A 13,257-nucleotide genomic window follows, 5' to 3' on the forward strand; every position below is an offset into this window, starting at 1 on the left:
GGAACAGGCATTCACACCGAAGCAGTTGTATTTTAAATTGTGCACATGGAACTCTTTCTACTTGGTGTTGTCCTCAGACCAGTAGCCTCAGCATCACCTGGAAACTTGTTAGAAATGTAGACTGTCACCCACACCCACCCCAGACTAAGCAAACCACAGTCTGTGCTGTAACACTAAGCTACAGAGCCTGAGACATTCACAGCTGGGGAAGAAAAAAAAATTAGAATCTTGAGCTTTAGTTAAGATTAGCAAATTCTCATTCCATGCCCCTAATTTAAGAGGTCACACATCTGAAGCCCCAAATCTCTAAAGCCACACAGAGGGACTAGTGAGGGACACCGAGCTTGAACTAAAGTAGAACTTGCATCTCTAGAAGTAATCTTAAATACACTAAGTCAACTTAAAATGGAAGTAAACCAAAACTGTGAGTTCTTAAAGCACAGAATGTTTGAGGCGTTTTTTCCCTCCTCAAAATATACCTACCTAGAACATGACCAAAACTATACCTTTTTTCTAATACAGATGCATCAGGAAATGGAAGGGCAGAAACTAAAATATTAAAGCATTTTGAAAAGAAACTTTGAGCTGATCTGCTTTTTGTGCTGTTTCTGCACACAAAACTGAATATAGGGGAAAATTCATAATTTGGAGACCTGCTTATGTTTAGCACCAATTTAGAGTTTCGAATATAAATATAAATTAACAAGTATTTAATGTTCTTTCCAAAAACAAGATCTTAGCAGAGACAGTCCATCAAATACTCTCACCAAAAGCTGAAAGGCAATAAAATCTCATTCCAGGCTGAAACCAGACACACAGTCAAATGTGATGAAGTCATTATCGTTTGCTAGATTAAAAACACTCAGTTTCAGTAACAGCTTCAACCCAGTTCAGAGTAACAGCTTCAGTCTATCAGAGTAAATATTTTACGTGCCAAAATATGTTGAGTACACATTCTGTACCAAATTATGTGTTTAATTAGCAGCATTTCATCAGATGCCTTTATACCAAGTCTCTCTCTTCTATATGATATATTTTTCCATCTAAAGTGAATAAAATAGTCACTGGAAATAACTGCATTTAGAGAATAAAACTATATTTCCATCTTCAAAACTCTTCAGCTGAAATCTGAAGATTTTTCTCATAGTGTTTTTTTAAATAATGTATAAATATCTTATTTTTTCATTAAATTTAAATTGAACTTTTTAAGCCTTTAGCTTCAGATATCACAACTGACATATTAGGCTGTATCAGAAAGGAACTGACATTTCGGGAGCTCTATGACAGGCAGTTTGCATCATTATTTTATTTAATCTCCCGATGATGCTATGAGACAGGTATATTTAACCACCATATAAAGGAGGAAACCGAGACTCAAAGAACCTAAAAAAATCACATGGTTTTCACTAGAGGGGCAGCAGTAGCATTTGAACCCAGGTCTGAGACCCAAGCATGATGCTTTCCAATAGCAACCATAAATCCTTGTGGTATATCATTCAAGGCCTCTGATGCTAAAAGTGAACTGTTTCCTGTCTAACAAGTGAGAGTTTACAAACAACATAGACTCACAAAGAATGAGTAAACAGGGGGAAGATTTAATGCTCCTCCCAGACCCCTTAGACTTGTACCTCCATCCCACCATAGCCCAAAGGAAATCAGATGGTTACAGCTCTTCCCTAGTGATAAGAAGAGTGGGAACACAGCTCCACAGAGTGCAGGTCCACCCAGGAGCTCGTCAGCATCACCCAACAGACCAGGAACAATAACTCCCCCATCCAGTTCCAGCACAGGTGACACAATGGATTGGATCTGAGTGTGTGGACCATATTAAGTCTGGCTGCCCCAGAGAGCAAGCCAGTATGTTTTCCCCTTCACAGGTCCTACTAGATCTGTGGCTCTTATCCAGAGCTTCCAGGCATTCAGAAACTGAGCTTCCCATACACAACTAAGCCACCAAGCCTCTCCAGGTACACTGTGAAATGTCAGTCACCCACCTCCTCAGCAATCAGAGCATTTGGACCTAAATTCAAACCTCAATCCCCAATCAAGCTGCCTGCTCTTAAGGTCTACAGATATCAACTAACTCACCGTATAATTTGGTGATTAACAAGAAATAACATCACATTTTCAAGTGGCATTTGCTCAGGAGGCCCAGGCTTCAAAAAGAATGTGTAGTAGGGACCCTTATCAATAATGTTCAGACCTGGCTCTCTCATGGGGCCTTTCCAAATGCCGCAGGGCATGCATATTCTCCTCTCTGAGCTGCTCGCAGAGCTTAAGTTGCAGATGTTGGCAAATGGCCCCTTCCTATTTAGGGTGACTCCTGAGCATGCACCTATACTCTGGGAAGTCAGCCACTACTGCACGGACTTCCTTTTTATTCCCAAAGTCCCTACCACCTCTATGACACAGTAAAGGACAAGACCAATCCTGGCAGGCTGCTTCAGCAGGGCCTCCTGGGATGGCAACACCTAGGTGGAGTGCCCACATCCCAAATCCAATGTGATGAGTGAGCAGTGTCTGCTCAGTGAGCGCATGTGGACCAGACACACTAGGATGTGGCTTCCACATAAGCTTGCCAAATTACTGACTTACTATGGGATGACAGGGGTTTGGAGTGAATGCGAGAATGCGGAGAAGATACACTGGGGACAGACAGACAGCATCCATGCAAGCAGTTGTTACAGAGGCAGAAACGCAAACAGGTTAGAAGAATAAACATCACAAGCTCACGCTAAGTCTTAATTTATGCATTTTGGCCTAGCAAGTAACCTGAGAAAAACAAAACCAGCATAGTGCTTACCAATCATCATCTTTCTGTCTCCATCACTGTTCTTTCCCTTTATTCAAAACAGTAAGGGCTTCTCTGCTTTCCTACTTCAGAGGAGCCTGGAAATCGGGGTGTGCAAGGCAGTAAATGCCCCCAGGGGTCAAGTTAATGCCCCAGAGGGTCACTTACTTCCAGAGATCACTTGGTAAATATGCTCTCTATGCACCCACATCCTTGTCTCAGGCTCTGCTTTTAGGGGAAGTCAAATTCAGAAGGAAATGAAAGCAGGAGAAATTGCCAAATCATCCAAAAGACATAAAAGAGAGGTTAATGTGAATAATTCGTATACAGTCCAGGATTATCCTTAAGGCCCTAAGTATCAATTTGTCAAAAACTATTTGCTGACTGTGAACACAGTTATTTAATTTCCAGCAACATGTGATCCAATTGAGGAAATTAATATAACTATTTGTTTAATCAAATAGTGCTAAAGAAACTCCAGTGCTGATACTATCACTGCTAAAGGTGCCAAAGAGATCTAGATGATGACACAGATTATAAAAGCTGCCTAAACCTGTAAAGCTACGCATAATTGCCAATTAAAGTATAGTTGTTATATGTAATTTTTAAAGGTTTATTTTTTAGAGCAATTTTAGGTTCATAGCAAAATTGAGCACAAAGTACAGAGTTGCCATACAGCCTACCCCCACTCATGCAGTCTCCCCACCAGCATCTCACCCCAAGTGCTACATTCATTACAATCAATGAACCGACACTGACACATCTGTATCACTCAAAGTCCATATTTAGATTAAGGTTCACTTTTGCTGTTGTACATTCACATTTGCTGTTGTAAACTTATATTTAAATTTAAATTCCAAAATAGTATACAAAAATGAGCTCTTCCCCCAAGATGTTATAATACATGCCCAACACACATAAATGGATGACCACTGAGCTAGCCGAAGGTGTTCAGGATAGATATCCAAGAACCCTACACAACCCAACCATTAGTAGTTCTTGATCCATCGTAGGGACATGTGTTAAGATGGTTAAAGAGTTAGTTCATTGGGAAATGCAGAACCTTATGGTCATTCCGGGTGGCAGACTGAACCATTGCAAATCCTCACACTTTGAATCCACAAACCATTTAAGGACTCTTTGAGAACAGAGTTGACATAAAATCAAGATAACACCAGCCAAACTGGCAGAATAGTTGTTAACAGCTTGGAAGAAAAGACAGGAGATAATGATGGAACACTCTTTTAAGGTTGCCAGTTTGATTCCCACATGGGCCACTGAGCTGTGCCCTCCACAACTATACTGAAACAACTACTTGACTTGGAGCTGATGGGTCCTGGAAAAACACACTGTTCCCCAACAACAACAAAATTTTTTAAATCCACCTTCAAAAAAAAAGGAAGAAATGATCTAACCCTAATGCTCCTGATGCCTCCTAATAAGTCGGAAAACAAACACACTGAGGCCTCTGAGTGGAACAATGACTCACAAGAGAAAAAATCTAAATGTGAAGTTATTTCAGGAACAGCAACAAATTTATTGTGCTTATATTTGCATTTTTATGTATGTACAGTTGTGATACATGGTTTCTCAAATTTAAAAAGTCTAAAAGTGCCTTTTTAAAAAGTATGGAATAGAAATCTTAGGGATAAAAAATTTTTAATCTAATTAGAAGCATTTTTTTCTTTCTTAATGACACAAATAAGGGCATCTAAAATTGAATGAAATGTGACAAATGCTTATAAAATCAGGGGAAGGTCTGGGGGAGCAAACGTCAGGGAAATCACCACTGGCTGCCAGAGGTCAGAAGGCTTAAGGAATCTAAAACCTCTGCTGATGCTCTCAGCTGCAGGCAACACCAAAGCAAAAAATTTCAAAGAATGCCTGCAAACCTCAGACTATCATTTGCCCTCTACCTGCCCACCTGCTGGCAGAGAATAATTTCTCCTCCTAATTTTCCACATTTGCTATCTCAATAAGTGTTTCTCACTAACACAACCTGACCCAGACCTGTTAGCTACGAATTCTGGGAAATGTTGTTCCTAGAACTATGGACAGAAATGTGCCCCCCTCTCAAATTCGTATGTGGAAGTCTTAACACCCACTGTGATGGTATTTGGAGGCCTTTGGGAGATACAGTAATACCTTGGTTTGTGAGCATAATTCGTTCTGGAAACAAACTACTTGTATTGCAAGACATTGCTCATTTACCAAGTTAAAATGTATTAGAAATGTTTGCTAGTCTTGCTGAACACTCGCAAACCAAGCTACTAGCAATCCAAGGTTTTACTGTAATTAGGCTTAAATGAGGTAAGGTGAGCTCCCATGATCGGATTAGTGCTCTTATATAAAGACACCACACAGCTTGCTTCTTGTCTCTCTCTGCCATGTGAGGGCACAGTGAGAAGGCAGCAAGCCAGGAAGAGAACTCTCACCGAAATTTGAACATGCTGGCACCCTAATCTCCAGGCTCCCAGCCTCCAAAATTGGGAAAAATAAATTTCTGTTGTTTAAACCACCCAGTCTATGGCATTGTGTTATGGCAGCTCGAGCTGACTAGTACACTTGACTTCTCCACTAAAATGCAATGCAATCAGCATCTTCAATATATGGTGGGGATGATGGTGAGTTAACAACAGACAATCTGCAAAATTTCTCTGAGGAATATGATACACTGGATTATTGTTTTCAATTCTTCACTCACTCCTTAAGAAAGTTACACATCCACACTTTTTCCCATGTGACTTTGCAGTGCCTCCCACTGTCAGCAGAGTATATATTCCAGCCCACTGCAGTGGGACTTAGCCAAGAGATTTGCATGGGACGATGGAAATTTAGCAGATGTGATACGAGTTTTAAAAATATTTGTGTGGCTCAGCCTCTCACTTACATTTCTGTGGTCTGCAATAGAAGAGCATGCCCCAGGTAGCTGTAGGCACTAGTGAAGCAGATGGGAACCCAATCCACAGCCTAGAGCCAAGGCCAGGCTCCTAGAGCCCCGCTGAGCCACAGACAACCCACAGACCTGTGAGGGAGAAAATGAACGTTTATTATTATAAACTCCCAAGATTTTGACAGTTCGTTATGCAGCAAAATTTAACCCAAGTATTAAACATATAGTATCTATAATAAAACAGTGCTTGGCACATATTAACCATGATTATTTCAGGAATCTTGTAAATTATATTGCACAATAAAAATGTAAGCAATATATTTAGAGTATTTGTTTAAAGATAATAGCAGGACAGCAATAGCAGACCATCAATATGTAAAAATGTTAACAGTTCTCAATTTTTCTATGTCAAATTATATCTAGGTTGAGCACCAGGCATCAGAGTTGGCAAGAAGTCTAATATCTGTCCTTTTTCTATCTCCATCCCTTTCCTGCATGATAGAAAATCTATGACTTACATGGTTCCAAACAGAGAGGGAGGGCCAGACTTTCAGACAACTTATGGAAGTAACACTGATTTCAAGAAATATTTTGTACATTTCTGGGGCACTTAAGACCTCAAACTATATAAGTAATACATGCTGTCTATATTGCTATATTGCTAGAATCTGAGGGAGTAAATGTCACCCGTTTGTCTTAATTTATATTTATATTCCTAATTACTTAAATTAGAATTAGAACTAAGAAGATATTACAGGGCTATTTGGAAGTAATAGTGGGTTTTTTTTAATGGTCTATCACCATTTTAATTTAATGTATCCTTAAAAATGTAATCAGAATAGTGTAAAAGGACAGAAGAGGATTTGTCTTAAGTGACATACAACAAATTTGTGCATATGCAATGAAGTATACATCAGAATAAGTGTATAGAAAACCATTCAAAAAATAGCATCATTCTTTGAAAGGCAATTTGGCAATACTTATCAAGAGTCATAAAGTTTTTACATCCATGGACTTTGTAATCTTATTATTAAAATAAATGTAAACCAATGAATCTAGATAGATGATAGATAGACAGAAAAAAATGTTAAACTCATCTCTAGTAGTGAAAAGTAAATATAATCTAAGAAAGGTTTGGTAAGTTTTGGTATGTAATTTTTTAGAATATTATGCAACATATTAAAAATAAACACTATAGAAACATAAACAAAAAGAACAAACCAAAAGAAGTACACTCAAAATAATGTAAGGTGAAAAAAACGTGTAGCATAAAAAAATTATTAAGATTGTATGTGGCTAGGGCCAGCTGAGTGGCTCAGTTGGTTAGGAGCTCGCTCAAGAGTTTGAGCTGTGAGCAACAGCAATTCAATGCCCGGCCCGAGCTGAGTTGCCACTGAGCTGCCAAAAGGTGGCAGGATGGCTCAGCTAAAAAAAAAAAAAAAAAAAAAAAAAAAAAAAAGATTGTATGTGGCTAAAGACTGGAAATGGAACACAGACAAAAAGCTTGGGTGTGGTATTTTGTATTCTACGTTTTACTTCTATTTAAACCTTTTGTAAAAATAAAACCATGAGACAAAACTATATGTTACCTTGTGCTGAAAAAAAAAAACAAAAACAAAATTGGTCCCCCAAACAGCAAAAGGTGGATAGATCCATTCCCAGATTCTACAAGGAAGGTGACCAGGCATTATTATTGGCCCTCACCCCAAGGTCAACCAAAGGCACCAACAAAGGTATGCAAAGTCCCTGGATGAAGACAGAGTGCTGTTTTGAACTGATGTAAGAGGGCTTTGGCCAGAACAAGAAGTGGCCCAGTAGAGATTATACAGAGGATAAAATATAACAGGTACTATTGAGACTAAGAATACCCACCCACACCTATAACAACTCAGATTTGGTCCAAGTGATCTCGAAAATAAAGGAAAATCAATGGCAGAGGCCACTGTGAAGTGGTGCAAAACTGGGGTAATGACTTTGGAAAGTTGCTGTGATTAAAGAAGATCTCCATCTAAAGCTGCTCTTTCCTGAGGGACAAAGAGCAAAGCCCTGCCTTTAGTTCTGTTTTTTAGGGTGAGAAGTTATTGACTCACTGCATGGGCCTGTCCACATTAGGGCTCATGCATAAACCCACTCTCACCCCCTGAACTGACTGTGGTGATGAAAACAGGGATCTGGCCTTCCCCTGTAGGAACTGCTTGACAGATTCAAAAATATCTCCAGAAAAAAGCCCACAAGCCAAAAGGAAAAGATATTTGAGGAATACAACTATCTGGATTTTAGATTCCATCAGAAGCAAAAATATTTAAACAAATAATTTTAAACCAGCTTAATATCAATATGATAAAATAAAAAATACTTTAAGAAGAGTCAAGCAGATATTTTAAAGATTACAATAGTTGAAATAAAGAACACAAAGATAAGATACATTTTTAAAAAGACACCACTGAGAAAAGAAGAAAGGCAAAAAAATGAGAAACATAAAAGTCAATAGGAATAAGCAATAAAAACAAAAATGCTAAAATCCAAGTCACAGAAAGAGAATTTTTTAAAGCAGTAAATATTTGAAGAAATAATGTACATAAATGTCCCAGATTTTTAAAAAGATAACAGACCTAAGACTGAAAGAATCTATAGAGTGCCAAAAGGAGAAACAAAGAAAAATCCACATCACATTATACTAGAAGTTAAGAATAGGAAGATAAAGAAAATATTCTCAAAGCTAACAAAAAGTAAAAGCATATCACATCAAAGGAATAAAATCATAGTGTTCAAAATCAACCTAACTGCAAGAAAATGATGGAAGTAGAATTTCCAAAGTACTAAAGGAAAAGAAGTTCAAATTTAAGATTTTATATCCAACCTAAATACTAGTCAAATCTAAAGGCTTCAGAAATATATTCCCAGGCCTCAGAAGTTTTACCTTGCAAAGTTCCAGGTTGAAAACAGAGTAGAGATATTCTTAAATAAGAGAATACAAGAGATGCTAAAAGTGATATATGAATAAAAGAGATTAAATATCTTGTTTGCTATCTTAGAGTTGGTTGCTATCATAAAGAAAGGGTGAAAAATCTATTATCAAAGTAAAAGAGGAAACATATTCATAGTAATCCCTATTAAAAAGCTTAAATACTATCACTATGCTGAAAGTAGAGTTCTCACAAGGAATGTTAGAACACGCATGCCAAAACGGTATTTCTCAAAAGTGAGGTCTACCAAGCTGAACTGTTTATCAGTTCTTGGCAAGAGAAGGATGTTGCACCAGCGTGTATATCAACCAGATCACTAAGGACACTGCTTAGTTCAGCTGACATGATTTTTACATAAGGACTTTCTGAATGAAGGGAGTAGTGCTTTCATTTGCATTCTGGCATGAGCTCCTTATCTCACTGTGGATCAGCAATAAAAAAACTCCCAAATCAGCATTTTGAGTAGATACAGCTATCAATTTAAAGGAAGAGAGGAGATAAAGAGGATGAAACAACTGGAAACAGAGAAAAAAATAAACAGAAATAATAAGTTGAGATCTTTAAACTGGTCCATATATTAATAATTAGCATGAATAAATATATATTAAACTTTAAAAGATAAAAGTCGCAGTCTGGATTTTATAAAATCTAAAATATGCTGATTTTAAAAGACATACCTAAAGTATAAGAAAAAAAAACACAAAAAAGGTTAAAATTAAAAGAACAGAAAATGAAACATGAAACAAATATAACCAAAAGAAAGTTGTTATAGGTATACTAATAACAGATAAAATAAATGCTAAAGTAAAATGTATTATTAGGGACAGATAATTCAGTTCACTACTTAACTCAATTCTCCAAGAAGATGAAATGATTTTAAATAGGTGGTCATTAATAAAACTGCCTTAAAGTGTACGAAGTAAATTTTACTGGAATTGCTGGGACAGAGTACTATATCTACCATCATAGTGAGAGATGTCTACACATTTCAACACAATTATTAAGAAGTCAAATAGAAAAAAAAGGTAAGCAAAGATATATAAGATCTGAATGACACAACTAAAAAAACCATTGAACTCTTCATCTGACAAGTGGAATAAAAATATTGTTCTCAAGTACATATGAATACGATTATTTATAAAAATTTATCATGAATTAGGCCATAAAAAATTCAAACAATTTTACAAAAATATATATGTAATTAAGTCAGACATTAATTCAAATATAAATTTTTAATTCTCACTTACTTGAATTATTTTTAAAACCCTGATAAATAATTCATGGGATAAAATGAGGTCATGATGGAAAGTTTTAAATATCTAGAATGGATTTAAAAATTTTTAACTATATATCAGATTTTATGTGATGAAGCAAAAGCAGTAATCTGAGGGAAATTTGTAGCCTTATACATGAATATTAAGAGGAAAAAATGAAAGCCTAAATATTAATTAATTGCCCATCTTACAAGATCAGAAAGACAACAACAGGATATAACTAAAGCAAATACAAGACAAGGGATAAAAATAAAATAAAATAAAGCCAAAAAAATAACTATTTGGAAAAACTAACAAAATAATTAAATTTTGGCAGAATTAATCATGATTAGTAGAGATGACAAAAAAATTTTATAAATAAAAACAGAGACAATTACTGCAGAAAAAGGGTTATTGATTTAAAAAGACTACTACTTTCAAACAAGATGGAGAATCAGGAACCAGATTGACTCACTTGCCAGAAACTTAAAAAAAAAAAAATCCAAAATGCTTTCAACAGTAATTTGTAATTTGTAGATATTGGTCATTAGACAATAATTGACAGTGAGTGATGCCTGAGAGAGGGACAATTTGAGGGGAGCCCCATAATTACCTTACCTCACTGCTTGGAGAAAGTTTTCAGGCTGCAGTTCAGTAAGCATCTGTAGTGTCTCTAACCTTGCTTGTGGGAACATAAATTAGTGCAATTATTTCATTAAAGAATTTACAATTGTCTTCTATGGTTGAAGATTTACATAGCCTGCAGCCTTGCAATTCCACTCCTCGGTATATGTGAAGAGAAACTCTACACATGTACTACAAGATACACTAAAAGATTGCTCACACCAGCATTGTTCACAATAGCAAAAACCTGGGACTATCACAAATATCCATCCACAGAGAACTGAATGAATAAACCACAGTATACACGTATATACATAGCAGTCAGAACTAATCAATTACACAGGGATTTGCTGCCTTAATGATGACTCTTAATATATTAGTGTGAAAAAAGGAAGTCCCTAAAATAGGTTGAGAATGATACCCTTTGTAAAATTAAAATAAGTAAAATAAAAGCTACATAGGAATAAATACAATTACTCTATATAAAAAGGAAAGCAGCTGCTACTTCTGGGGAAGATAGATGTATTTTTCCTTATTCTTCCCACTAAGTACAACTAAAAACCCTGGATATGGTATATAAAATACATATGCTATACATTACATCCCCATAACTTATTTGTTTTATAACTGGAAGGTTTGTACCTTTTGACCCCCTTCATCTATTTCTCCCAACCCCACCCTGGATAGGTCTGGTGTAGGTGACTTACACCAATACCGCGGCATCCAGCAGTGTCCACCTGCTCATACGCAGAGGCTGTCACAGAATTTTCATTTTATTAGTCAATCCTATCTACTTATATAAGTAGTCAAGCAGTCAACAAAGAAGAAATTTCTTTTCCGGAGACAAAGAGATATTTCACATAGCCTAGTTTTGCCAGCTGAAGTTTCTTCAGCTTGTCCAGTCCTTAAGCACGTAAAGAAGCCAAACCATGTGACCACAGGCATTGTACCCAACTGGGGAGACAGTTTAGAAGAATGAAGATTAGATTCAAGGACCTCGTTGGGCTTGTCATGACCTCCTCCTGGCTGGGAAGGGTTTAAAAGATGACATGACTATTGAAGAGATGGAAATTCTTGTTCAGCAGAAATTCATGAGTCATGCCAACAGAGGTTTACAAAACCAGTACCTCTGTAAACAACGTGCTGTGTCATGGTATTCCTGACAGTCGACCGCTTCAGGATAGATATTATCTACATGTTGCCACAGTCTATTACAATGGCATTTTTGGTGGGCAATGTGGATGAATTTGGTAAAAAGTAAACAGAGGTTACCAGGATATGTGTAGAGATGAAGTAACTGCAGCTTGTGGGGGTGGGGGGGTGGGGGGGTGTCCCTTCTCTGTAACTGATAATGCATCTGACCACATAATTCATCAGAATAGCTTGCAAGTTGGTCCACATTTGGTGGGACGCCGGGGAAAGCAGCCTTCCCTGGCCTCTGTTGGCTGGATCAGGCCCAACCTCCATACCCAGCTGTGCTACAGTTCCCACTGTGGGGGCGGCAGCCTGGAGCAGGGCACAGGTGCCAGACGCTGAGGGCATGGGATGCTTGTGGGTAGGGGTAGGACCCAAGCCCCGCCACCCCAGTCCTTCAAGTGTTCTGAAGCAGAGAAGGTGTTACTGAGGCCTTTGAGGGGAAGGGTCTGGGACACTGACAGAGGCAGGCCCCACATGCCCGCCTGTGGCCAGCAATCAACAGGTCATCATGTCACAGGGTGACAGGGGCTCCAAGTGCAGCCCAGAGCACTCTGGATGGGCGGCCAGGAAGGGATTTATGTCCCCAATGCCAATGAGAGCAAACCTGGTGACCTACAAGGCCACTTGGGCAGGGCCACGGCCTCTTCCAGCTCTCCGTTCATATCCACGTGGCTGAAAATGAGGCAGCTCCTCGGAGTGGGTCCTGGGCAGGGTCAAGTCCAATGCCATCTGGGACTGGAGCCAGGCTCCAAGGCTGCTGCCGCTGGGGGTAGAAGGCCGGCTGGGCTGGAGCTGGGAGCCGCCGGGGTAGGGGCACAGCTGGGGTGGGGGCAGCTGCTGGAACCGACAGGGCCCTGGCTCCAAGGAGAGGAGGCCGCCCATAGCCGTCCCCGGGATCACCACCCGTCATGCCGCCCTTGCTTGGTGGCCTGGTGCTCATGCATGCCAGGGGCTCCTGGCGGGGGCCCAGGTTGTCTGAGACAGGAGCTGGGTGGCGAGGCTCAGAGGGTGCGGAACCTCCGGGCACCCCAGTCGAGACTGTGCTCTTGTGTAGGTGGTCCCTCACCTGCGTGCTTCCTCCAGCCTAGCACCGTCACTAAAAGCAGTTGTGTTGCTGCGACCACCGCCACAGGTCGTGGGGCTCCACACAACCGCCCACCGACCTGTGAGCTCCTGGATGGCCTCAATCAGAGGAAGTGCTTCCCGTGCACTGGGAAGCCACGCTCAAAGTCACGTGCCCCTCTTCACTCCAGTTACGGGACCCAGCTGATGTTACCTTCCTGTTCAACTGCAGCCTCCGCAGCGCCTTATCTGCATTGAAAGTGCGTTTCACCTGCTCATACTGCACCTGCTCTCTTTCTCTCACTGTTGCTCTAAGAGGAAAGACCCACCATCTTGTTCTACGGCTTCACCGTCCATACGCTGAAACTCCTCTACTTCTTTCTCAGGGAAGATGCTGGGATCTCAGAGCGCTGACTTTAGTTTCTATAACTCTCACCATGGTGGTTCCAGTGCTGGTTGCCAAGGTGGGCT

The 13,257-nt window shown here is 39.3% G+C and overlaps 1 pseudogene; it reads left to right on the top strand.

Annotated features, from left to right (window-relative positions):
* The first annotated feature begins 2,621 nt into the window (after window positions 1–2,621).
* LOC109375857 (methionine aminopeptidase 1D, mitochondrial pseudogene) lies at window positions 2,622–11,788 on the top strand (annotated as a pseudogene).
* Window positions 11,789–13,257: the final 1,469 nt, after the last annotated feature.

The sequence above is a fragment of the Hipposideros armiger genome, unplaced genomic scaffold, assembly GCF_001890085.2.
Source record: "Hipposideros armiger isolate ML-2016 unplaced genomic scaffold, ASM189008v1 scaffold_995, whole genome shotgun sequence".
NCBI classification, from domain to species: Eukaryota; Metazoa; Chordata; class Mammalia; order Chiroptera; family Hipposideridae; genus Hipposideros; species Hipposideros armiger.